The 25,147-nt window shown below is 40.5% G+C and overlaps 2 long non-coding RNA genes across 3 annotated transcripts in view; both read right to left on the reverse strand.

Annotated features, from left to right (window-relative positions):
- Window positions 1–276: 276 nt before the first annotated feature.
- Window positions 277–25,147, reverse strand: part of LOC136791042 (uncharacterized) — a 90,179-nt gene continuing 65,308 nt past the window's right edge. The window contains exons 3-5 of the long non-coding RNA XR_010832144.1: window positions 4,046–4,122; window positions 1,859–2,076; window positions 277–588 (exon numbers count right to left, since the gene is read on the reverse strand). This is a non-coding gene — a long non-coding RNA (uncharacterized lncRNA). The remainder of the gene's footprint in view (window positions 589–1,858; window positions 2,077–4,045; window positions 4,123–25,147) is intronic.
- Window positions 8,040–25,147, reverse strand: part of LOC136791043 (uncharacterized) — a 39,624-nt gene continuing 22,516 nt past the window's right edge. The window contains exons 1-3 of one of the 2 annotated variants that reach the window (XR_010832145.1): window positions 16,844–17,153; window positions 15,624–15,742; window positions 8,040–9,343 (exon numbers count right to left, since the gene is read on the reverse strand). This is a non-coding gene — a long non-coding RNA (uncharacterized lncRNA). Of the gene's footprint in view, window positions 9,344–15,623; window positions 15,743–16,843; window positions 17,154–25,147 lie in introns of those variants that run through there. The other variant, XR_010832146.1, reaches the window with a different exon arrangement.

Genomic DNA, 25,147 nt, shown 5'->3' on the forward strand with positions numbered 1-25,147 from the left:
TGATACGAAACCAAACTTCCAAGATGCTGTGCATTTTTTGAGAAGTCTATCACTATCTCCCGATAAGAAATTTAGTGATCTTTTTCTCTTCGCTTTAAAAGCGGAGAAATTCATCATTTAAATTCAGCGACCAATATAATAAGTGTATTTGGGGCAGGAAGACTATAAAAATAGCAAAAAGTAAGTTTTGTGTAGTCTTCTGTATTTTTAGGAAAGTACATTCCACTGACCGATACGTTCTCTCTGTGAAATTTATTTAATCAATGACATCTAATTCTTGTTTGAGTATTCATACAGATAGCTGACATTTTCACACAGATAGCTAGGTTACATGCCTGTGGAAGAACAGCACTGTATAAAAATAAAACACTTTATGGTACATTATGTTATTCACATAAGTCAGGCTGTGCCTTGCTGAGGGTTGCTGCGGTCTGTAGGGTGACGTGCTGCAGACAGGAGCCACGCAGCGTGCCATCCTCACAGCCCAGGGAGGCAGCAAGGCATGCACAGGTCTGCCGCCGAGGCCACGGTGTGCCCCATGCTTGGGTCAGCTTCCAAATCCTCAAATGGTGAAGCAGGGACCTGAGGCTGAAAAAAGAGGAGAAGCATGCAAGCCAAAGCCTCCGCCTTGGAGGTTTTCATCTCTGTGTTTGAGTCAGCAACAAGCATGCGCTTTCTTATTTCTTTACGGCTTGAGGGAATAAATCTAACCTGAGGAAATTAAACTCTGACTCCGTGACCTAAGTAAGTTGTCAGTACAGATTTAAGAGGAACATATCGTAGTCACAAGACCATCAATGAAGCAACTGTGGGTTCTACCAAAATATAAATAGAGGGCACCGCTTTGGGATAAATGCAGGACAGGATTGATACCTTTCTGTGTGATATTTGGAATTCCTCCAAAACAACTGCATTTTGCAGAATCCTTTCCTACAGCGCAAGTCTAGCTGTGGCCTTACTGCCTTACTGATGAGATGGCTGCTTCTGGCAACACAAGAGCAGGGAACTTGAAACAGTGTTCAGGAAGAGCAGGCTTTGCATTGGAAGGGCTTGGGGTTGCTTTTTTCTTTTTTTCTTTTGCTACCCTAAGTCCCTCCCAAATCAGTTTTAAATATAAAATTGGGATGGTTAAAACAAACCATCCCAAACCTTGTTTTGACACATGGCTAAAACCAGTGTTAAGATGAATGGTCCTATTGTGCCAAAGATGCTATAAGAAAGGACCGAGGTAGGCCAGATCCAGGGAGCCTCCACGCCCCACTGACTGCAGGCACCTCTCCGGAGCAGCTCAGGTGCACTGTGCTGCAAGAGGCAAGAGCAACAGCACACCACACAAGCTTAACATTAATTTTGATTCATTTTGCAGATCAAGCTTGTAATGCCTTTTGTAGTGCTCTCTGGCGCTAAACGATTTACACCATTTTAGACTTTTCCAATTTTAACATCCATTACTTGTGACAATTCCAGACAGCGATCTAATTTTGGCAAGGCAGCATTCATACCAATGGCTTCATTCAGCCTATGTATCGATTTCTTCTAAGCTCTGCTTTTCTGGGAAAATCTTTTACACTGATACACCTGGCCAGCAGATGTGGCTGTGCTATTCTACGTGATGCAATTAATCTGGAAGGCTGGCGTCACAGTACTCTCCATGATGCTGTGGCAGCATTATTGTGATTCATTAGTGTCACTTCCTCGGCAAGTTGTAATTGGCAGTGCTATATTGTTTCTGTAAGAAACAGTCACTGTGATGGTAGGAAAAGGAATGGTATATTTTCTTTTCTGAGGCAAACAAAGGTTATCCTTGTTTACGCATCAAGTGTAAATGTAAAATGAACAAGCTCCATCTTTAATTTACCTTTTCTACCTTACTGAAAAGCCTAGGTGTTAGAGGACGGCACTGAGATGCATTCACCAGACAAAAAGTGTTTCCTATTATTAATGGCTGGAGGAGCCCTCTGTGTAATCAAAGGGCACAGCTGTGGTGATATACGGCCAGTGACAAACGGAGAGATCTTTCCTTCTCCCTGCTACAAGCTCACCAGCTTGCAGCCAGCAACTTCCAGTGCTGTATATCTGCAAGATAAATAGCACAAGATATGAATATACGCAGTGCTTACAGTCTTGAAAAGTATTGTTATATCCCCCACATCCAATCATTCTAAATATGACTCGAGTGCATTTTTCACAATTTCAGGGCTATTCTTGCTGTTTGTAAATAGATACAGTTCCTGAGCAGAGATTTAAAGCCCTCTAACGGTGCTGCTTTCTGCTGTCTGATTGGGAAGTGGATGCCTGCGTAGTCAACGGTGTCAGCAGTGTGGCTTTCACGAGATTCATAGCCCTCCTTTGTGGTGACAAGCAGCACTGAGCTTATCTGTGAAAGGAATCAGCTGAAGAACGCACAAGAAATCATTTTTATTTCTCTTATGCACCTACACCAAGACAATCTAAGGAAAGAACTCATCCTCTTTAATATGAGTGTATTTAAGGAAAAGGAAACAGGTTAGCTGTTTCTACTGTAGTTGTCTCTAGTCACATTTTTACAAAATCGGGCACGATATGTAGCACCAGTCCCTTGAGCTAAGGATGTATCAGAGCTGAGACAAAACTTTCATGCTAAGAAGGGAGCGATCGCCAGTGAAAAGTAAGGCCAGCAAGGGTGCTGAGTAAATAAAAAAGGATGTGCCCTTTCACCTGCCAGACTTCTGTTGCTGTTGGTATAAGTGGGTCCAGATTTCCACAAAAATGAACCTGAAGCTGTCAGTGGGCAAGGCCAGCCCTTTGATGGCTCGGTGGCAGAGGGGTGTCCCTGCACACGCGCACACAGAGGAAGTCGGTGCCGCGCTGACCTCTCCGTGAACCTTCTTGGAGATGCAAAGATCAGCCAAGAAGGCAAAGGTCAGCATTCATGCTGGTCACAAACAAAAATCAGATTTAGCCAGTCACTGGAAGAGTCTTTCTGGGTCCTTGGGTTATCTGAGCAAAACAATAATAAAAACATTTTGCAAGGTTGGTTTGCAAAGTCTCAGCAAGCTCAGTTCTGCTCCGCTCGTTGACAACCTGTTAGAAATGATGTTCGTTTTTCCTATGCGATATGAGAAAAATTGAGTTAAATAACATGAAGGAAGTAGCACGACATGAGAACAATCTGGGAATTCAAAGTCAGCAGTGATACTGCTTGTGTCATGAGATGCAGAAGTACAAGCTTAAGACATGAAATTATATCTTGATTGCCTGTGAAGAAAAACATTGAGTTAAAGGCAAGGCAACAGTAAACGAAGTCTGCAATTTCAGTTATAATTGACTTCCCCAGCTCTTGCACAGTGCTTGGTATCAGATTATAACACAGTAGTATCTTTGTTTAAATCAGGGGAAAAATAATCAGAATGAAATATACAAGTAATATAATCCTACTTTCAGCAGGTCAGAAGTGAAAACAAATGTGGTGATTCTGTTTCTGCTGTAGCCCGAGGTGGACATTTGCCCAAGTGACAGCACACAAAATACACTCTAGCACAAGCCTCCCATTGACTTCAATGGGGCTCTGCTTTAACCCAGACACAGCAAGTGCTATATCCTAGCAGAAGCACAAACTCCCACCATGGGAGGGTCTTTACTACAGTGCACTGCTGGGATCTTGTTCTAAGACGGGAGTTATTAGGAATGTTACCTTGTTTCCCTTTGCCTTTGTTTTTCTCACTGGCACAGTCCAATAAGCTGATGCAAATACTAAGTTCTGCATGGGGAAAACGATGAGTGAAGCACAAGAAGAATTGTACAGAGATATGAAATTTTGGTTGCAGATTGAAAAGGGTACCTTTAGCTTGTCACAGTGTACTTTAAAAATGGCAGATGGCTCATTGGTACAGTTCATCTAAAATATTATGAAAATTCTACATTTATCTTTCCAGAAAGTATTCCCAAGTAAAACAAAGTAAAACTTAAAATGTTTTGCCCATGTATCACTAAGGGTCACTTCAATTATATCTCAGCCTTTTTTTTTTTTTTTTTGAGACTCATCTGGATTACTTTGACCACTTACCCATGTCTGGTAGCTCATAACACAATTGCTCTTTCACCAGTAATTGCTCACTCTGGGGCCAGCTTTACTGTGCTTTCCTTTGTTAAGAAAAAAAAAAGAAAAAAAAAAAGTAAGGTTCATTCTCCAGCTTTTGCACTAGAATACGAATGAAAATGTTTCTGCAAGATGCAGACTTTGCAGCTCTGGGGCATGGCCTGCTCAGCTGTGAGAACTGAGGAGCTTTCAGAGCAGCGAGGTGCTGCTGTTAGCACTAAGGCTGCTTTGTGCCTGCCCCAGCGGTGGGACGGCAGCTCCTGGTCTCCTGGTGCCTGTTCCAGAGCTGGCGGCAGCTTCCAGCTTCTCAGCAAAGGGGCTTGGGGAGCATGGCCTGGGTGGTACTTCTAGATGAGGCTTGGGCCGGGATGATGAAGCAAGGCATAAATTAGACAAGTTCAATGGAGGTGGTATTTAATATACATAATACTGGGAGGGCTTACAGCCAGGGCTACTCCTCTGTCCTGGTTGCAGACCAGAATAATGGAAAATCTGATCTTTTAATCTTCCTGCAAATATTTTAACTCCTTTTAAAGTCCTTCTCCCTCCAGTGCTGCTGAGTATGTGAGTGCTCATAGATCCCACAGTGGCTGTGCAGCCTCTTCTTGTCCCATCCGCCAGCAGAGAAATATTACCCGGCAGCAAATAGACTGCCCTGGCCAACTTTTACTCAGGGGTATGAAAGCAGCTTGCCAGGGAACACTCTGATCTACACACACTGACTTTTTGAAAAGCTGGAAGAGTCTAAGAGGACTGTAAAAGAGGCTAAGGTCATGCAAATGTTTTAAAATGGTAAACATGATGAATAATAGGCATTCAGCCTATTAATCTGAATAGAGCCATCATCCATGTCTTGGAAGCTTAATATTGGAGGCAAGTAGTAAATAATGAAATGATGGTGGTAGAGCATTCCTCTCTGCACACTTCCAGGGAACCAGGTCTTGTCAAGCAAATCTGATCTTACTTTTTTGGGTGAAATGGCAAGTTTCATTGATAAGCAACATGTACACACTAAATGGACTAAAATCAGCAAACAGCCAATAATAAGTAACTGGCAACTGAAAGCCACCTTCCCCCATTGAGGTCCAGCAGACACCAACCCTCCTGTTCCATAGCTGAGGGTGGCAGCGATGCAGGGGCAGGGACACAGCACCCAGACAAGCAGAGCAGGGCAGGTCCAGGGGCAGCAACCACTGCCAGCCAGAAGTCTGCGGATCCCAGACAAGTCCATAGGGCTGAGGCAGGGCTGAAGTCGAGCTGGGAACTCCGGTCAGCAATGCCAGGTCAGCACGGGTGTGGTACAAGGCAGGCACAGGCGTACCAAAGATGGCAGAAGTCTGAGCTTAAATGCAGCATCAGAGCATTTAGTGTAAGTGAAAGTGTTAGCAGGGATATTGGGTCAGTTCTTGATGTATATTATGAAGCTAGGAAAAGGTTTTTAAAAAAAAGTATTCAAAGAAACCAAGTCAGGAAAACATGCCTTAATCTCTTAAGGTTATCCAAGAGTTAAAAGGTGACTTAATCAAAGTCTGCAGGTATCTACATAAGGAAGAGAGATTTCTGATAACAAATGGCTATTTAGTCGAACAGAAAAAGGCACAGTAAGATCCAATGGTTGGAAGCTGCAGTACTTTCTCCAGCATGGGCCATTAATCATTGGAACAACCTACCGCAGGATGTGGTAGATCATTTGAAGTCTTTAAATCAAGGCTGCATCTTTCCAAAAGAGATGCCCTCCCTCAGACAGAATCTGCATCTGATGCAGAAAGTGCTACTTAGGGTTTGCACCCTGAATTACTCAGGACTGATATGAAAGTCCTTAGAATGTATTAAATTAAAGAAAGAGAGGGGAAAAAAAAAAAAAAAAAAAGAAAAAAAAAGCTGTGTAGAAAAAGAGCGAAGATAAATAAGTGGGTGTTATAGGGCAGCGTAACTGATTCTCATGCCTTGTCACTAAAGTTCACACAGCTACTTACAAGGGCCAATTATGGAAAAGAAGCAGATTGGGGAAAGGAAAAAGGTATTATTTCTAAAAGACATGCCTTCTATCCTTTAAACATAGTGTGATAAAGGCGTGCTTTTAGCTCGAAGTTCATCTGGTGAAGTTCTGGCTGAGCACAGTGATGGGCTCACCAGTTGTTATTTACAAAGCACGGATTCCTGGGCATGGTTAAAAAGTACCAGTTGGTGCTCTTTCAGTTAAATCCCATTCCTTTCAGGCCAATTTAATCATGCCTGAAAGAGATCTGTAAAACAGAAGCACTTTGAGTTTCCTACAGAGAAAAAAGGAAGACACCAGCTTGTGGGAGAGAATACAGCTCTTATGTCAGAAAGAGCAAATGCATAGGGTGCAATTCCACGGCTACACTTCTGAGTTCAGACCGCCTGAGTTTATGGCCAGAACTGCCATGGGGAGGGGCAGGAGTGTATAAGGATATACGCCACTATTTATAGTAACAGCACTAAGCATTTATATAATTCTAGTGCTCTGCTCTGATGGGACTTCCTTTGTGCTGAGACCTGCACAAACACATGAGAAAAGGAGGGAAGAAGACAATCTGTGCCCTGGAGGAGCTCTGTAGACCCACACCTCTAGCAGCCTGCACAGAAAACTTGAGCTGCTCTTTTGGGGCTGCTGCCCAGACAGAACAAGGACTCTAGTTCCCTACCTGCTTTGAGCTGCATGAAAAATTGTTCTCTCAGATTTGATGTAGACATTTTGCCTCTGATGTGCAAACAGCTGCTGGATGAAAGTGTCCGTTCCGAGCTCACTGAGCTTTTCATGATCAGAGGGTAACAGTAAAGATCTGGATTCAGAGATTATTCTGGCTCTGCTCCATCTGTCCCTTGGGATCCAATAGTTATGTCCCTAACCCTTCTGTGACCCAAGCATATGTAATACGTGTAGGATGGCTCAAGATAGTGTATGAGGAAATGAAAACGCATAGTGATATACCTACTAATTTGTTATCTGCATGCCAGGACACATGAATGAGGCAGTGCGTATGCAGGCTGCGTGCGTGTGCTGGACGTGTGTGTGCTGGATGTGTGAGTGTGTGCAGGCTGCATGTGTGTGTGAGCATATACATGCTGCACATGTGCATGCTGTATGTGTACACCACCACCCCCACTGAAATATGACAGATTAATTAAAATTGGAAGCTCTGTGAAGTAGGTGTTTTGTGCCTGTATTGTTCCTGGTACAGGAATGGGAGTATGAGCCCAGGTCAGGGCTCTGAGTGCTGCTACAGCACGACAATAATACTCAGTCACAACAATTCAGCAGAGTTCCTACTGTTGAGTCCTTCAGCTCATTCCACATATTTTGCCATTTACATTGTCAAATCACTTCTCCTCTTTCCATAAGCTTATAAAAACAAACAATTAGCTAAGAAAATATCTAGGGCTTTTCTCCCCCCACAAGCCCATTTTAGTCTTCCTCTTTCTAAAGCCTGCTGTTGGGCTGAGCAATATTATCCCCCCTGGGGTCTGCGTCTCACCAGTGATGGCAGCCAGATGAGGCCATCCCAGGACCATCCCCGCAGAGGCCGAACATCCCTCCGAATTACCCCACCAGTGCTGCTGACTGGAGCAGCCAGTGTGCGGGCGGGAGGCTCAGCTGCTGTTCAGCAGTCACAGCACCGGTAGCCCCGTCTGTCAGTCATCACGGCCCAGATCCCACACTGAAACCTCCACAGGCTTCACATCAAGCCTTCAGCACTGTTATACTTCAGGAATGCATGTGCATGTGTGTGGTTTCTGGGTGTATGTTTTAATTTTGTTTTGTTTTGGAAATACCAAGCATGTCCTTTGAGACCATTAGAAATGAGTTTTATACAGACATGGTAAAAGACCACTGTAGGCAAGGATAATAAAATATGAAATTATTATGAGAGACAAAACAACTGGTTTAAAAGAGGAAGTGCTGAGTTTTTCAAGCTCAGCAAGTGTGATTATTTTTCTCTTTCATTTTCTGTGTGCCTGTGAGTGTACAGAGTCCTAATTTGAGAACTGGAAAAAAAATGGGTTTGTTTATGAGCAAGCAATATAAACTCATCTATCAGACTCATCAGTACATGGGGCAAATCATAAATTACTATCTCAGTGTTGGCTTTAAGGGAACAATGGCAGTTACCCCATGTGAGGATGTGCCCCTTATTTCTGAATCAAGGAAGCTAAGAGTTTTGCTTCTGGCAAGGACAACTCTAAAAGGAATCATTCCTAATGCAATCTGTCCTTGAAATAAAGCTCCCTCTCATCTGCATTCCCTGTCTCATCTGATATGGTCTTCAAATATACAATTTTCAGTGTTTTCATATGACACTGTTGGGATGGGAAAAAATATTTACAACATGATTCCTAGCAGAATCTGCATGAAGTCATCACACGTTTGAGTTCCTGCTAGACATAAATCCATTATCTTGCAAACTGTGTTGCTCACATGGCATTCCTACTAAGCAGCTGCAGATGATAAGAGCTACTCTGCATAATTTGCTTTGAAGTATCTTTGAGACAGGATTAACCAGATGATGTGCTCTTTTTTTCTCTCTTTCCCTCTTTCTCTCTCATTGTTGTTGTCGGCAGCAGCATGCTCCTACAGAAAGGTTTGTGGATTGCAGATACCCATGTGGTATACGTGCTCCTTGTGAACAGATTGTCTTTATCGTACTGTAAATGTGTTAATGTTTGCACTGCTAGAAATAATGGGCATTTCTCCCACACACAGAGAAATCTGAAACTGCTGAAATCAGCCAGGAAGAAACGACTGCAATTAGCCAGTATGAGTACTTGACAATACCTCCGATTTACCAACACATGATTCTTCTATTTATCTTTCCATCAGCTTTCTTTCAAGTTCAAATATCATTGTTTCTCAGTCATGCTTTTGATTGAACCACGATTTTATTAGCAAGAACACTTTGGCATTACTTGAAAATTATAATAATTTATATTTGCATTGGCTGACAACATCTGTCTTCCAAGAGACTGAACTATTTTGTAGCTTCTTCCAAGGGATAGTTTTGTTGAGTGGAGAACCACATCTTTGCCCATTCGTTTTCTGCATCACTTGTTAAACACAATGCGAAGGAAGTGACTATGAAAATGCAAATGAATATCCTTGTCTGAGTACTGTTAATATGATAGCATGCTGTACATCTGAATGGCTGAGAAAATGAAAGGATAACAGTCTGAGCTGTGGAAACATGAGCTACGGTGAGAAAGTTGGAATTCAGATTTACTTCTTCTTCCTTCTCAACTCCAGTCCTTGAATAAAAGAAAGAAACATTTATTGGACACAAACTTTAAAAACCTTAAACTCATCAGCTTGTATTTGGCTCTTTGTCTTTTAACGCTCAAATGAAGAACCTCATCAAAATTAGATTAAGATGGTAAACTAAATCAAGGTCAACTTTTTATTAACTTTTGCTTTTACCTCGCCTCTTTTTAAAAGCATTTGCTCTGAAATCTCCCGGCCGCCGCTGCTGGATGTTTAGTGGCAATACTGCAGACTTTTAGGTTTTATGGATTCTACAAGAACAATATAACATGATACTGACAATCATAAACAGATACTAAGTTGTTTCAGTTTGGAAACAATTGCAGCCATATAACCGTTGGTGGGCTCTTTTATATGAACTTTTATTTTTCTCTGTACAATGGCTAACATGGGAACTATCCTCTATCCAATAGAACAGCTTGTATTTGCTCAGGAAATGGTTAAGTTACAGCAGGTCACCCCTGGTACTTCATGGAAATGCTTTGATTTGTCTTCCATACAAAAACAGTTAGAGTCATTTGTTTTACTAACTACTCCCCTCAGAGCAGAACCTCAATACTATCTTAAAAAAATTAACTTCACACATGACTTTGTCAAGAAGCTTATTTCCATCTCAAGAAAGTTCAAATTTCACAAAATCTGGACACTGTGTAGTTAAGAGGACAGACTTTGGAAATGTTATTTCCCTTCTTTTTGCTGCCCATACTGCCAATTCAGCTGTGGACTTTTCAGGTGACGTATATGCAGCACTTCCTAAGCATATAGAAATGTCTGGACTTGACCAGGTCTACGCAGCTTGGCCATTACCAAGAGGGCTCTGGGCAAAATCGCGGTCATGCCTCCAGACTGCATTCTGGCTAGTTCAAAGACTAATCTCATGGATGTGTCCACAGCAGTCATACTTTCTGAAAGCTTCTGACAATTTCAAAAATATTTGGCATATCTGAAAATAGGGAACAATTCTGGACTGACTAATTACTTTCAAAATGGAGGAAACATAGCTGCAGTCCCCCCCAAAAAAGATTGGCAAGGTGGCTTAAAGATACAAATAGATGTAGACGGACAGCATCAGTTTAGGATATATCCTATGCCCCCATCCCCTGAAGAGTCATTTTTTACTATTAAATTTGAATACGTCATGTAAGGAAAAACAAAGCAAAACAAAGCCCCTGCTCCTCACAACTGTACCTCCTGTTGTTTAACTATTGTAGTTTAATGGTGATAAGTCTAGTTCATCTTGTGCATCCAGATTGGTTGAGAATGCTATCTGGACTTGAAATAGAGAAAAAATAAAAGATTTCTCTTTGTTACAATTTCAAAGCACTTCACATTCACCACAAACCGCCTGCAAACAGTAAAGCTCAGAATACCAGCCTGTATCAAGTCATTAACCTTTTAGGACTCAATCAAAGCAGTGTTGTGTGACACTTTATTAATGAATGCTTTAATGTGGTATATAAAAGCTAACAAACATGGAAACTGGCAATGATTCATCAAATTTAATATTCCATCAAACATTTCATTTTGAAGAATGACACTTCTTAAAAATAGTCCAATGGCATACAAGTTCAGAGGAGTGCCTTTAATGAAATTCATCCCCCTCTTTTTAGGACTTTTCAAAATTGTGTTTAGATGCCCAACAAAAGCAAGAAAAGTACATTAAAAATTGAAGCAGTTATGTGACCTTCTAAATAACATTTGAACATATTTTATGGAATCTGTTGTGAAGAGTGAAGGAAGTTGTCCTTATAAATACACTTGCAGTTTAGGTCACACATTGTCTGCAGTCATTGCTAGGAGGCAAAAGCCCTGTTGTAAAACAGCTGGGCTTCTTGGCTTGGGGCAAAGGCAAATTCCACAGCCAGAAACCTAATTAGACACTTTTGGAATTCACGGCACCCTTTCACGCTATGACCTTTTCCTTTCTGTCTTCCCCTCTCTTCTCTCCAGCTCCCCCCCATATGTCCTCCTCCCCCCACCCTCCCACCCCCTGTGAACATTTGATCCTCTCCTTACTAAATATGTTGCTTTTTTACATAAATACTGTCTGCTGGCCAAATCCAACTCTGTTGGTTATTAGAGCAACTTGGAAGTCATTGAATTGATGTCATGACTAAATTTGTCCCTGTGATCCATTTAGCTTCTGAGTGACTCAAATCTTATCCAGTCTCCTAAAAACTTCCAAAAATATGTGCTGCAGAGCAGTGTGTCAAAGGAATGGTTTAATCCGTGCTGGAAAATTTCAGGAGTCCCCAAAGAATTCTCATCTTGCCCAGGAAAATATTCTGACATTAAAAAAAAAAAAAAAAAAAAAAAAAAACCAGAAGCATGTTCTAAACATGACTCATTGCCAGGGTACTTACCTGAATGGGGAAAGCCCAGGTTCAAATTCCTGGAAGGACTTGAACCCGGGTCTCCCAGGTCACAGGTAGGTACATCAACTCCCGGCTGCATACTGGATTTTTTTTTTTTTTTTGCCTTTTTTTTTTTTTGGGGGGGGGGGTGGTGATGGTGACAGTGGTGGTATTGAAGTAGCAATTCTGTTCCAAAACTTATTTTTCTCATTGAAACATTTTGCATATCTGCCAAATATTTTTCAGATCGTCAGATAGGCATTTTTCAATAAACAGTATTACTACAAATTTGCTAACCACCGATATCCTCAAATTCATCCAAAGCTTTTCTAAAAGGATGATAGACTTTAATTTAACTGGTACTTGTATCAAAGAGAAATAGTATTGAAAAGTACCTAGACATAAGGATCTCAGCGTCTTGTAAAATAAATGAATAACTGATAGAAATGAAAGGCTATTAAATGCCACTGAAGACGCATAATTTACAGTGAGACTATTACATATCATTTCCTTGAATTTTTTTTATAACTTAAGTTGTAATTCTTATACAAACTCATTTCCAGCCAAAGATCATGTTCCCTCGCACGGATTTTTCACTTAGCTAAAAATTGCAGGATCCATCCATTAAAAAAAAAAAAATAGCATGATAAATAGGATATTTTAACTGAATTGGGTAATGGAGAACTGCTGTGCCACTCTGGAGAAATGTCTATAACTCACTTATGCCTTCTGGTATTTGTATAGCATGTTGACTCATGAATCACAGAGTACCTACCATAAAAAAAAAAATCATGTCTCCTTGACAAAAATACATTTTACTCAGCTGAGATTTAGAGTAAAGATTCATGCCCACATTTTTAAAATCACAAATGCTATTGTTACACTTGGAGAGTTGTTTTCGTATATCTGCGGACATCAGTAGTACACTTCCTGTTCCAAGTTCCACAAAGCACTAAAGAATTTCTTCTTGTCATGCTCAAGAAGGATCATTCTCATTTTACAGATGGAAAAACTGAGGCAGAGGAGCTCATCAAGCTGACCAAAGGAGAAGTGAGGCTCCACTCCTGTTTTCCATGGTTGCCAACACCAGCGGCAGGAAGCTTGCTTTCATTGCAATTACCCAGTAGCGATCCCTCTCCACTGTTACCCCTTTTCAGATCAAATGGGCTTTTTTGGCTTTTGGACCACTCTGCCTGCTTGTTATGGAACTACGTGTTTTTCCCTAGTCAGAGGAATTCTAATATATTGTGGTTTTGTGAGGAAAGAAATACGAGGGTCTAGGCAGATTTTACTGAAATATGTGGAGTACCACGCGATGTCCGTATGCTTTTGTCTCAGCTGGGAACGACAAGTAACAGTAATTGTCACAGTCATTGACAGTAGTAAAGGGAAGAAATTGAACAGGTACAGGGTGTGCAGGGGATGGCCAGAGCTGGGTTTTCCTCCAAGGAAAATGGGAGCTCATCTCTCAAGGCTTGTGGAGCGGAGGGTCAAAATCGGCTGGTACCTGGAAGTGCCAGAGGTACTAGTGAGAGGAGAGCCTGCCAGAGCAAGTCTCAGCATCAACAAAGAAAGAAACAACATCCACAGGGCTCTCTGTGACTGCAGGCAGACACGATATCACCTCTGCTGCTGGGATGAGCAAGGCTTCCCCAGCTGTCCAGCCGCGATGGGTCGCGAGTGCCGGCTGCGGGTGCTGTGCACCCCTGTGCTGCACCTCCAGCCAGGTATGGTGGGGTGCAGCACCTCCATCATCCTGGGACCCCAAATATCCCTCGTTTCACCTTCCAGAAGCAGCATGGATCCATCACACGCTGTTGCCATTTGCACGGGATTAGATATTTAAATCAGAGAAAAATATTGTTCATTATCATTTGCAAGTATCATTTTAATCACAAACTAAACCTCAAAGCAACACTAAGCATGTATGATTGCTACCTGGTCAGCATCATCAAGGTCCTTTGGAAAAACTAATTAGTATGTTACTATATATCTACATACCTCGGAGATAAATGTTGTTTGCATCTCCTTCCCTAATGACAGAGTGGAGATTGTTCAGTAAAGCACCCTACCTCTTAATATGCAGGGTTTGTTATAGGAGCAGCTCAATTCATATTTCCACCAGTTTGATGGTAAGTGAACAGCAGTAGCAATATTAATCTGCAGTAACCTGTCAGTGAACTCTACAGCTAATATGATGTAGTTATGATTTTACCATCAATCAGAACTGAACAGGCCCTGGACAATCCTTACAGCACTGCCTCAAAAAATCTAATTGTGCAAAAGCTTCATCGGTTTCCAACATTTCTTTTTTATCTGTCACAGACTTTTGGCCTACTACACAACCTTTTATTATTGGTCTTATTGCATTAGCTTGTTGGACAAAAAAGAAAAGGCTAAATCTAAGGGTTCCCCTGCATTCCATCATTTGTTACCATGCGGGATCCTATTTGACAGATCCATATTATTTTAGATTTAGATAAATATTATTAGGACATATGGTTTTGTGTGAACTTTTGAACCACTGATTGCCAACATATAAAAAAAGACAAGTAATATTTTCACCTCTACATTTGCATGTTCAAATGTAAAAGAAATATAAAATAAAAAATGGAAGAATTGAGCTGTATCACAGAACTCAATCTTAGATGAAATGTAAAACCACCTTTTTTTTTTTAGTTAATTTTATTCACAGAACAGAAGAGTGGTTGAAAAATGAATTATCAACAACAAATACAAACTTTCACAGAAGTTAGAGTTCTATTAGTAATTAAGATAATGACATTTTTCTTTTGGGGCATTTTTAGTACAACCATCTATTATGTAGTTTTGTAGCTTAAATTAGACGTGTGTGTGTAAATATCATAAAAGAAGCACAGACATGCATTCTCAGCGAGAAGCTTTCTTTCAAACACTGGCTGTAAGAGATTACAACTTGCTGTAAGATACATTACAGCCATACATACTATTTCTGGTGAGTTTACTATGCCAGAAGTTCTGGTGTAACTTTTGTGATTTTAAACATATAAAAACATCAAGGAAGATGAACTATTAACATTATCTGTTTAGTCATTTTAATCTTTTGCATCTTAAATGTAATCAGGCTTTTCAGAACTGAAATTGCTAATCAGCATGTTGGATAAATGTTTCCATTCTAAAATGTGCACATTTAGAGATAACAGCTGGCTGTAAAGAATATATTTATATTTGTGATTTAGTGTATCACAAACTTTATATTTGATTTCATTTAGCTTTACTCAGAAACTGAGAATATTTTTGCTAGCATGATCTTTTTTGACAGCAGTTTTACAGCAGCAGAAAAGCACAGAGTAATAAATGAGGTGTGCATACAATGCATTATGTACTCTTTAAAGCAAGTGTGTCCTTTTAATAAAACAAAAATTTTTATGCAGTTTCAAATTATTTCATCTCTTTCTAATGTGAGCCCAATTCATGCAAAGCAGTAAAGATTGTGCACACCCAGAACACAGACAGTATGTGCTCTTCTGCGCTACACTGATTGTTCATTAATTTAGCAGTCTGTCTAAAAAATTGAGGGAAAATCATTTAAAAAAAAAAAGAACTCTAACTTCAAAGAAATATTTTGACTATATGAACATCAAATGAATAGCTGAGTTTTAGCCCTTGATCAATCATAATGTAAAGTAATTGTAATCTAATAAAAATAGCCATACAAAATAAGGAAATGGCTGTTGCATCCTGTTAAAAACATGTAGGAATGCAGCTTTGGAACTACTGAGAGAGCCGAGGTTGTGGAAAGACAAAAACAGGATGTTAAATTGTTACGACAATTGGAAGCAACTGATTTTTTTAAGCACCTATCGCCACTCGTGATAATTTGTTAGGCTGCCTCTAGGGGGTTCTGTGCGACTGCGATTTTGAGAACACCTACCACCAGGTCAGCAGAGGGAGAGGCACAAAGGGTGTGAGGGGAATTTCCGCTCGTGGGGAAGATGTCCAGCCACGTCCTCATGGCTGCAAATTGGACGGCTACACTAGCCTCAGCTTTCTCTGAAGCAAAAACAGCAAAAGAAAGTGGTTCAGATCTTCAGCCCGCTTTAAAATGTGTACTGTCATTATGGTAATAATAGAAACATGTGTTATAATTAATGTAATTACTTTAAACTGCATATATGAATTTTTTAGGCAGCTGTATTCAAAAGCCAACCACAAAATTGTTCATTCCGCTTTGTGTTTTTAACAATGATTTAACTTTTTGTTTTGGAAAGCTGTCAGTGAGGAATGCTAGTTTGACTTCATAATTTCATACCCCACTTTTTGCACAAGCTTAGGTCTTTACTGCCCTGTGATATTTCTCCTCTATACTTCACAAATCAACTACAGCAGGTTATACAGGGTTCCTGCTTACTTCAAAAAAAAAAAATAAAAATCATTAGACTGTTAATAATAGAATGAAAAAAAAATAATGTAAAAGTTGGTGTGGTACAATGTGTTGTGCCTGGCCAACCACAAATATAGCAATAGAATTATAAGCTCAGTTGGTTAGAGAACAATAATGCCACATCCATTAAAATGAGTTCAAAGATTAATAACAGTATAATTAAGAAAAAACCTCAAGCCATTCTTTAATGAATATTTTAACAAGAGTAACAACATTCAGGGATCTTTTTGTAACTAACAACTCTATTGGTCTAGATTTTTCAAACATGAGAACATGTAGTCAGAAATCCCGATTTTCTCCAGAGAAGGTCAGTGAATGAGAAGCTGGATATTACAAGAGTCTGCTAAATCATTCTGGTTTCTTGTGATGCCTGCAAAACAGCTCGCGCACTGCAACAATCCGGTCCTCTCAGCCACCAGTGGCACACGATGGTGGCTCTTAACCAGATGCACTTGTAGTGGAATTGACAGAATTAGAGCATTCAAATAATTCAGATAATGAGATTTTTTTTAACCTTTATCATGCACGGTTTTTTTTTGTTGTTGTTATTAAAATTAAAAAAAAAAAAAAAAAGGAAATAAATGAAGATTCTAGCTGTCACCACTTTTACTATAAATTATAAAACACCTCTAGACATTCAATAGTTGAAAGGCCCTATTTCAGCAGAGCACTTGGAGACAGAGTTAATTTTAGGTAATTTTAAGTCAAACCTGGACATTCTGCTGAGTAGGGAGGGATGAATCCAAGGCTGGCTGAACTGGTGTCACAGTCCATAGCTAGGCGTAGGCCTGTGAATGTTTATTTTTGGCCATGGTCCTTCTCATGATGGAGTAACCCCTCTGGGGTTACTGCAAGAGAGCTCGGCCCTCTGCCTCCCAGCACGCTTCCCTTCGCCCCGCCTTTGCTTTACTCCCTCTTTGGCAATCCAGATTGAAATGAAAGTTGGCCAAAATCGAATCAAGTAGCCTGTGGTTTCAGCTGTCTGGGGGACTTTGGGCAAGTTTCATCCCAGTCGCTGCATGTAGCTAGAGCCAGCCCCCACCACAGGCATGCGGAAACTGGGTGAGGGGTTCGGCAGCCCCTGGCGCGTGGGAAAGGTCTCTGACAGCCTCGCAGAGACAAGGCCCCGCCTTGCCGGGTATTTGTGGCATGGACATCACGACAAGAGTAGAAAAAGCACAGCAATGGGCTTTGAGAGGGACTGCAAAACATACAGCAAAATTTGATAGTGTGCAGCTCACAAGAGCGTGTTGCACTTCAGACAGAATATCAGCTGCCCGCTAAGTCACTATACCTGTACATTTCTATTTGGCATTATATTGTGACTGCAATATGAGTTGGAGCAAAACTGTAACCAGCAAGCAGGGAAGCAGAATTTAAAAAATACCGAGTTAGACTGATACATATTAGGTGCATATTTTTCTCATTTTAAGCATATTTTAAAATAAAATTGTATGTGTTTCAAGACTGTTAAAAAATACCTTTTCTTATACTCAGAAGACCAACTGTACTACAGAGATTACACCAGTAATTGCCTCTTTTATCCCACGATATAGATATTCATCCAGTGAAAGCAAGTGAGCAGAACAGCATCTTCTCAGCCCTTCCTAACCAAGATGGAGGTCTAAGAAGTCCTGGGTGTTCTAGGCAACCCAAGGGATCCCTTCTGAACTCCCCTTTTCCAAGACGATAGCCATTCTGCAAAGGGTAAGATGTATACTTGACACAAGGTCTGTCTCCGAACCAGCCCACAAAAGAGGTGAGTAATATGAGTAGTGAATGTCTCTCTCTTACACTGTGGTCAGTCATAGGAGGCCTCATTCAAGGTTAATGACTTTTTATTTGTTTGCTCCAAAGAAATTTGTCTCAGATTCTGTACAACTATGAACAGCTAAGTGGAGAAAGATTAGAAAAATAAGAGAAATCAAAATTCATAAAACTGAAAACAAAATGGGTGAAAATGAATCAAACACATACTTTTCAATTTTAAACTATTTATTTCAAGATATTTTCCTTTTTACCATTTATTTCTATTATTAGCCTAAGTTTCAAAGGAAAACATTATTTTGAACATTAAAAAAAAAATGACACACTTTAAAAATTAGAAAAATTTCCCAGTATTTTCTGAATCAAACAGTTCTGAAAGCTTTTTGGTTCCAGTGACTCATTGTTTTTAAGAGAAAACACACCATTGTTTTCTCATGCAGAGCTCTGGACCAGTCTACATGTGACTCCCTATTCCCTTGTGAAATTAAAGGGAGAGGATTGCTGTCTTGTCAGACATTGGATCCATTGCTTAATACTTTCATGAAGTGGGTAGGCAGTTTGGGAGTGTTCTTAATCTTCTTTATACATCAAAAAATAATTCATAGCATTGTGTGCGTAATGCAATAAGGAGATTAATGTCAAACTTAAAAGGAGCATTAACAATAAAATAAGATTCATAACCACTGCATGAAAGCTCTTGAAACTAGCTGCTCGCCTGGCTATTTTCTGATACATTGACCTTCTGCACAAAGTGAGGGCAGAATTCACAAGCCTGTTCTCCATTCCCATCAGAGCTCAGGGGAACGCTTATGACCACAGCTGACCACACAGCCTTTGTGCTTTCATTCTAAGCCAAGAGGCCAATAGTTTCCTCCATAATTGAGCTGAAGGACATTTAAAAATAATTAATAGGATTTGGTGCAACTAGTATTATTTGTTGTGTTGTGTGCATTCTATTTTTTATTGCTTGCTTCCAGAGCTTAAAGACTTTTCTTAGGAAAGGTTGAATACCAATGGTTCTGAAAGTAGTCCCAAGGCAAAGCAGAATATAAATAGCTCCACAAGCACAACAAGCTGAAGGCTCCACTGAGGCGAAAGAACATCAAGTAATTAAAAAACACTGAATGATATAAATAGGGAATAGCCCTTTACAGTTGCAGACCATATATATTAAAAATACTATCAGGAACTGAGTTGTTTTTACCTATGAAACTTAGGGAAGTAGCACACAAACAGGAAGGGTGAAGGCACGGGGGGAACAGTCTGTTCCACGAGCAGAAAGGAACTCTCGAGGGTTTCCCTCGAGGAAGGAGCAGGCTTGCCACACCTTGGAGGAGCGTGTGAGCCACTGCAGACCCACTAGTAGCACCCAGCCTGGCAGTTGGGCCCCACGCTGCTCTTGCCTTTGGTAGTCCCCAGCCAACCTGCCGGAGAGCTGACGGGAAACATGTCTAAGTGATGGGCATGGGCTGGACACATGGCCGGGGTCTCCACCACCACCACCTTACATATTTATTCATCTATTAGATCATTACCTACAGCATAACTGTTTGATTTTCATGGGGACTGGTTTCTCCATACTCTCTGTGATATCCACTGGCAGTGCAAACCCATCCACACGTGCTAGCCCTCTCTGATGGTCCTATGTTACCTCTAAGTTCTCACCCATAACACAATTAAATTTAGTAGGCAACCTTCTTCTTGGATGAAGACATTAACACACACACAAAAAAAAAAGATTTTTCTATTTCACCCAGATCATTTCACAGACCTCTCCCTGCTGAATTATTTAGGGCTACGATTAACAGATGTAGGACTGGAGTTCATGGGAGAGAGAAAATGAGGACTGGATGTATGCAGGCTCAATTCTTAGCAGCTATCTGACTGCACATTAGAAAGATGTTGGTTTTTTTTCTCTCTTTTTCTGTGGGCCCTGCAAACTGGGATTGGCTTTTCCTCTCCACAGGAAGTCCTGACATGCAACCAATGTGCGAGGCCTTCTGAAGTCTCTCAAGCCCCTGAAGGCTGTGTGTATTTTCTTCTAAGTAGGGCCCTACCTGATGTTGCAGCACCATCCATCATGTCAGCAACCAGCACCGCTCTGGGGACATGATTTGTTAGTTAACACAGCCTTTGTTAGCTGGCTCTCCAGTAGCACACACCGATGGAGACCTGCAGCTTTCAGAAAATTTCCAACAATAGATAAAAAAGGGCTTAGTGAAAACCAGGCCAGGTGCAAAATATACACTGATTTGAACCGATCAAAAACTTGGCCAATCATATTCATTATCTAGATTATGTTCTCTACCACAGAAGCTGCACTGGGAGACAGGTTACTTTTTGGATTAAAATCTAGTTTTAATCTCCTTTTAAATATATGTAAGGTGCAAGAGCCCTGGGTGGAAACTGGAAGTATATGGACTTTTCCCTGTTGTTTTTTAGCGCTTTATTTATAAATGTAAGAGCAAGCATAGACACAGTGCAAATATTGTAACAACTACCAGTGCACAGGAGTACAAATTGGTATGCTGCATCAGAGAAATAAAGGAGAGGGCTGATAGAATGGGGAGAGTAATTTACTGTGCACTGGTCTCAGCTGCCAGTGATTGCAAAGGGAACTCAGCAGATGTTTTTTTGATAAAGGTTGTTTCTTGCTGCAGCAGCAGCAAAATCCATAGCATTATTCTGTAGGACTTTGCACATCATGATTCTGCCATTTCAGTTTGTCTTAACAGCTGGATGATTAAAAAAAAAAATGTTCCAGTGGATTATTTGAAATTTGTCATGTTGATTTAGTTTCATTACTGTTATTAAATTTTATTCTGGAATGGTTTACATATCAAGAATGCATAATGGGTTTCTGTGTAGCCTGGGATTTATTCCTTGAATGAGGAAAGGACTCTAGTGTGACAAAGTCATAAAGCCTTATTGACTTGATCCTTTGCCATAAACACAGGATTCAAGGAGTTAGGCCGAATATTAAATTGATATGATGGTTGTATTTTCACCAAGAGAATAACCTCTTCCAAAATAAAACCTCACAGTAAGTCTAGATCTACAGAATTATTTTAGAATTCTACTATTCCCAGGATAGAATAGGAAAATATTCTCCTAATTAAGAACTTTGTAGGCACTAAGGTTGAAGAGAACCAACATAAATATGCATATTTAACGCACTATCCAGATCCTGAAGCAAAAAAAATAAAATTAAAAATGTAACAAAAATTAAAATTGTATTGTCATATGGAAGGATTTAAACAAGCAAAAGGATGCTTCTAAACAAAGAAATTCTGAACACGGAAAGGGCTATCAAAATTGAAGCTACACTGAAAGACAAGATGAGCCAACTGAAACCCTATAACCAAACAAATTGAAGTTACAGAGGATACTCAAATTTGATTTTAATTCAGCTTTTGGATCTCTTCTTTTCTGATGGGACCACTCGCAACTCTAAAAAACCTTTGGACTTGGATCTAAATTTTGTGGTGTAAGCCAACACTTAAATGTGAGTGACTGCCATTTTGTCACATTCCTGGAGGGCAATTTGCACGTAGGAGAAAGCTGCCATGTCGTATAATGTAAATTATGCAAGATTGTATGTCACCTCAGAGAGATATACTCTTGCTGATTTGTAAATTAAAGACAAACCACAAAAGTTCCTAATTCCTTCACAACATAACTACTCGTGAGTTTCTGCTGAAAGACTGCCATCAAAAGGCAATAAATCTTCAGGAAATAATATCACAATACTAGCTTTAAAGCACTCATGACTTTTTCCCAACTTTCTCTGGAATATTTCTTCCAAAAGAAAGCAGATGGCAAAATACTCAGTGGGTCAACTTTTGTGTTCAAACACTCCCAGGGGGTTCCATTAATTCGAGTTGTCTCTACAAAGACACAGACATGAACAGAAATAGCTGACCATCTTTGCCTAGCATCACCATGTTTTTTTCCTCAAAGTCCTTCACTTTATCAGAAGTATTATTTGAAACCAGCATTGTTATTAAGTGCACTTTGGATGCAGAAACATATCGAGAGAAAATACAAATTAACGCTTTTAGATGAAGTGGATTGACAGATCCAGGGCACGCTCAGGTCCAACCTGGACTGACCTTCTCCCAGTGAGGCTGTTAGATGGGTGGACCATGAACCGACCTTTTTGCTTCTCTGCCAACCTAGCTACGCAAGCAGCAAACCCAGGTCTTCTCTGGAAGCCAAAGACCACCACTAAGCTGGAGTTTCTTAAGAAGCTAAATCACTGTGGAGCATCAGATTTATTTATTTGCTGGTGTACCAGGGAAAAAAAAACTCCTGAGAAGACAGATTTTCAGAAGAATTCAGTACTGGCCTCATTCTGTCTCTATTGATGTCAGCAAAATCCACTGAAACAAAATAAATCCAATGATGGACAATTCCAAAAATCTCCCATCCTGTAAACCACGAAGAAGTTCACGACAACTTCATTAGCGGCATTGCCGCTAACGAACAAAGCCTGGCCGGGTCAAGGACACCGCGGGTGGCGCGGGCGACGTGCGCCCGTCGGCGGGGAGCGCCCTCCCGGCGTGCCGGCAGGGAGGCCCTGCTGTTGCCAGGGGTGACAGCACACGCAGGGCGCCCGGGCCTGTGCGGCCTAGGAGCCAGCGCTCAGCCCAAAGAAGGGAAAAAACATCAGGGACAGAAAGGCAGCAGTGGCTGAGCACCAGGGAGAACCCAATGCGAATATAACCGCATTCCTTTCCAGTGCGATGAATAAACATCAGAAAACACATGGAGCACGTTCCAAGTAACAGAGGGATTTTTCTAAGAACACAGCCAGCTCGCTCAGGTTCAGCCGTGCAAAAGCCAGCAGGGGAGCTGGGGCAAACCCACCACAGCGCACTGGCTTATGGCAGCTTGGTGGCACCTCTGTGCGGGCGAGCCAGGCCAGTGTCCTGCTGCACCTCCTGCACCGAGCACCCAGCCTGCCCAAGAGCGAGGGCTGGGCTGCAACATTTCTGCCAGCACCCGCCGGCAACAAGGTTCAACATCCAACCTGGAATGGGAACATCCAACACCTATTTTGAGTGAAGGCAGCCAACAGAACAGCCAACACGTAAATGTCAGCTGCTCCATCCTCAGACCACACACATTTGACATTAGTCACCCAAATGCACATTACTTTTCAGGTGCTTTCACTTCTTGAGCTTGCATACTGTGTGGAGACTACTAAGCTAGTCCCAGGTTTAAAAAAAAAGGGGGTTAAATTTTAATAAGTGCACAAAACTGTTAGCTTGACAGTCCTGTTTTCCATAAAGCTCACATTCATAACAAGCAATAAAGATGGAAGCTTACTGCAATATAACCCACAAGTCTGCCTAAAACAGATCTGAAGAGATCCCCATTAAAGGTAAAATGTAGTATAGGCTTCATGCCAGATCCATCCTTTGTTTCTTTATAATAAGAGAAAGAGTGCCAACTATGATATAGTTCTATAAGGAAGTCATCTATTTTCTAGTAACATGACTGAAACTGCCTATTTATTACATGTAGGCACTCAAAAGCCAATACTGTTAGTTGACATCACTTTCCTTCTTATCTCTAAGTAAGCCAAGAACACACAACTTTTTCTGATCCTGTTTCTACTTCAACACCAGTATTTACTGCATGCCATATAAAATTAGGCATTCCTCTGCTTGAAAGGATAGAATCAAATGAAAGCCAGAGAACTAGCCTTCTTAATGTGGTACTTTTTGCAATTTTTATCTATTTCTTCCACAAGATTCCTCTGTAAGACACAAGACTGTAGCAGAATATCATTTGGGACTAACATGCTTTGCTTTGTGTCCATTCAGCATAATCACCATAGATTCATAGCACATTGAAATCAATTGCAGACTTTGCATAGACTGTATTGAACTTTAGCTGCATCCCGCAGAGCAAAAAAAAGGACAAGATACAGCGGGAAGGAACAATTGTTCTGTCAATTAACTGGTCCACAGTGCACAGCCAGCATATCTGAGGGACTACAGGCAACCATTATAGCATATTCCACAGGAATTTCTGTTCTGAAAGAGTGATCCCTACCTGCACTCAAATTAATTGCTGAAAAAATGTCTGTAATAACAGAAACTTAGCTATTGTTAGAACCTGCCCGCATCTCAAAATCCTGGTCTATCCAGCAATACACCTCAGAATGACAAGTATTAGAAATGTAAAAGCATTGTCAAATCATATCTCATGTCTTTCTCCTGACAATGCAAAATTATTTCTTCGTGCTTGTGTATGCTTTATTTTTGAAATATACTTAATTTCAGTGTTAAAGTAGCTTGGGTAAACAGAACAAGGAAGAGATTCATTTTAATGATAACCTCTCTGCAGGTCTGATTCATGCCACACAGTTGATTTGCCTCACTTCCATCCTTTTGTTTGTCCATCTTTAATAATAGATATAGTAATATCTGTCTATTCCCCAAGACAGTTATGCTGATTACTTATCACTTGCCAAAATCTTTCAAATGAAAGAAACATCACAGAGGCTATACAAGACATAATTTGGCCTTTCACTGCATTTCTTGCTTCCTTTTTGTGTTGAGAGCCAAGACTCGTTTCTGGTACCTATCATGTTCTGCTCCTTCTCTCATCAATTATTTGAAGAAGTTACTGCCATCCAAGGTTATGTTTCTAATGATTTTTTTAGTTGTGTAATTTAAAAAGTGTAAAATCACTCAATTTCATCTTATTCTGGAGATCACTAACTGTAATTATACATGGAAATGATGAAATGGAGGAAAACCAGATATACTCTCATCCACTTTCAAGGTCTAGCATAAGAAATTCAGGTCAGATATGCTTATTTCAAACAATTTAAGTACGCCAGTGTTTCAGGACAATAGGACTGGCATCCAGTTACAGTGCAAATGTTTGTTTACAAAGATTTCATTTTCCTTGCATATATTGTGGAACTATATTTAAAAGAAATGTTTCTCTTCTGACTCTTTGGCCAATCAAGAGTTGCAAGTAAATGTAAACACAACTAAAAAAAGAATCCTCAACACAAAAGACACCCTTTCCCAAAAGCTTCAAACCCCCCAAACCAACTGAAAAAACATGCTGCAAAAGTTTTTTGTTAGCCAAAGAGTTCATGGATATTGCTCTTGACTCTTTTAAGGGCTTTTGTAAGTATTCTTTGATTCTTTGAAGGAAAAAAAAAAAAAAAAACCTACTGAGAACAGATCCTTTCACATGAGAGGAATAACTGAAATGGCTCT

This window comes from Anser cygnoides, chromosome 6, assembly GCF_040182565.1.
Source record: "Anser cygnoides isolate HZ-2024a breed goose chromosome 6, Taihu_goose_T2T_genome, whole genome shotgun sequence".
Taxonomy (NCBI): Eukaryota; Metazoa; Chordata; class Aves; order Anseriformes; family Anatidae; genus Anser; species Anser cygnoides.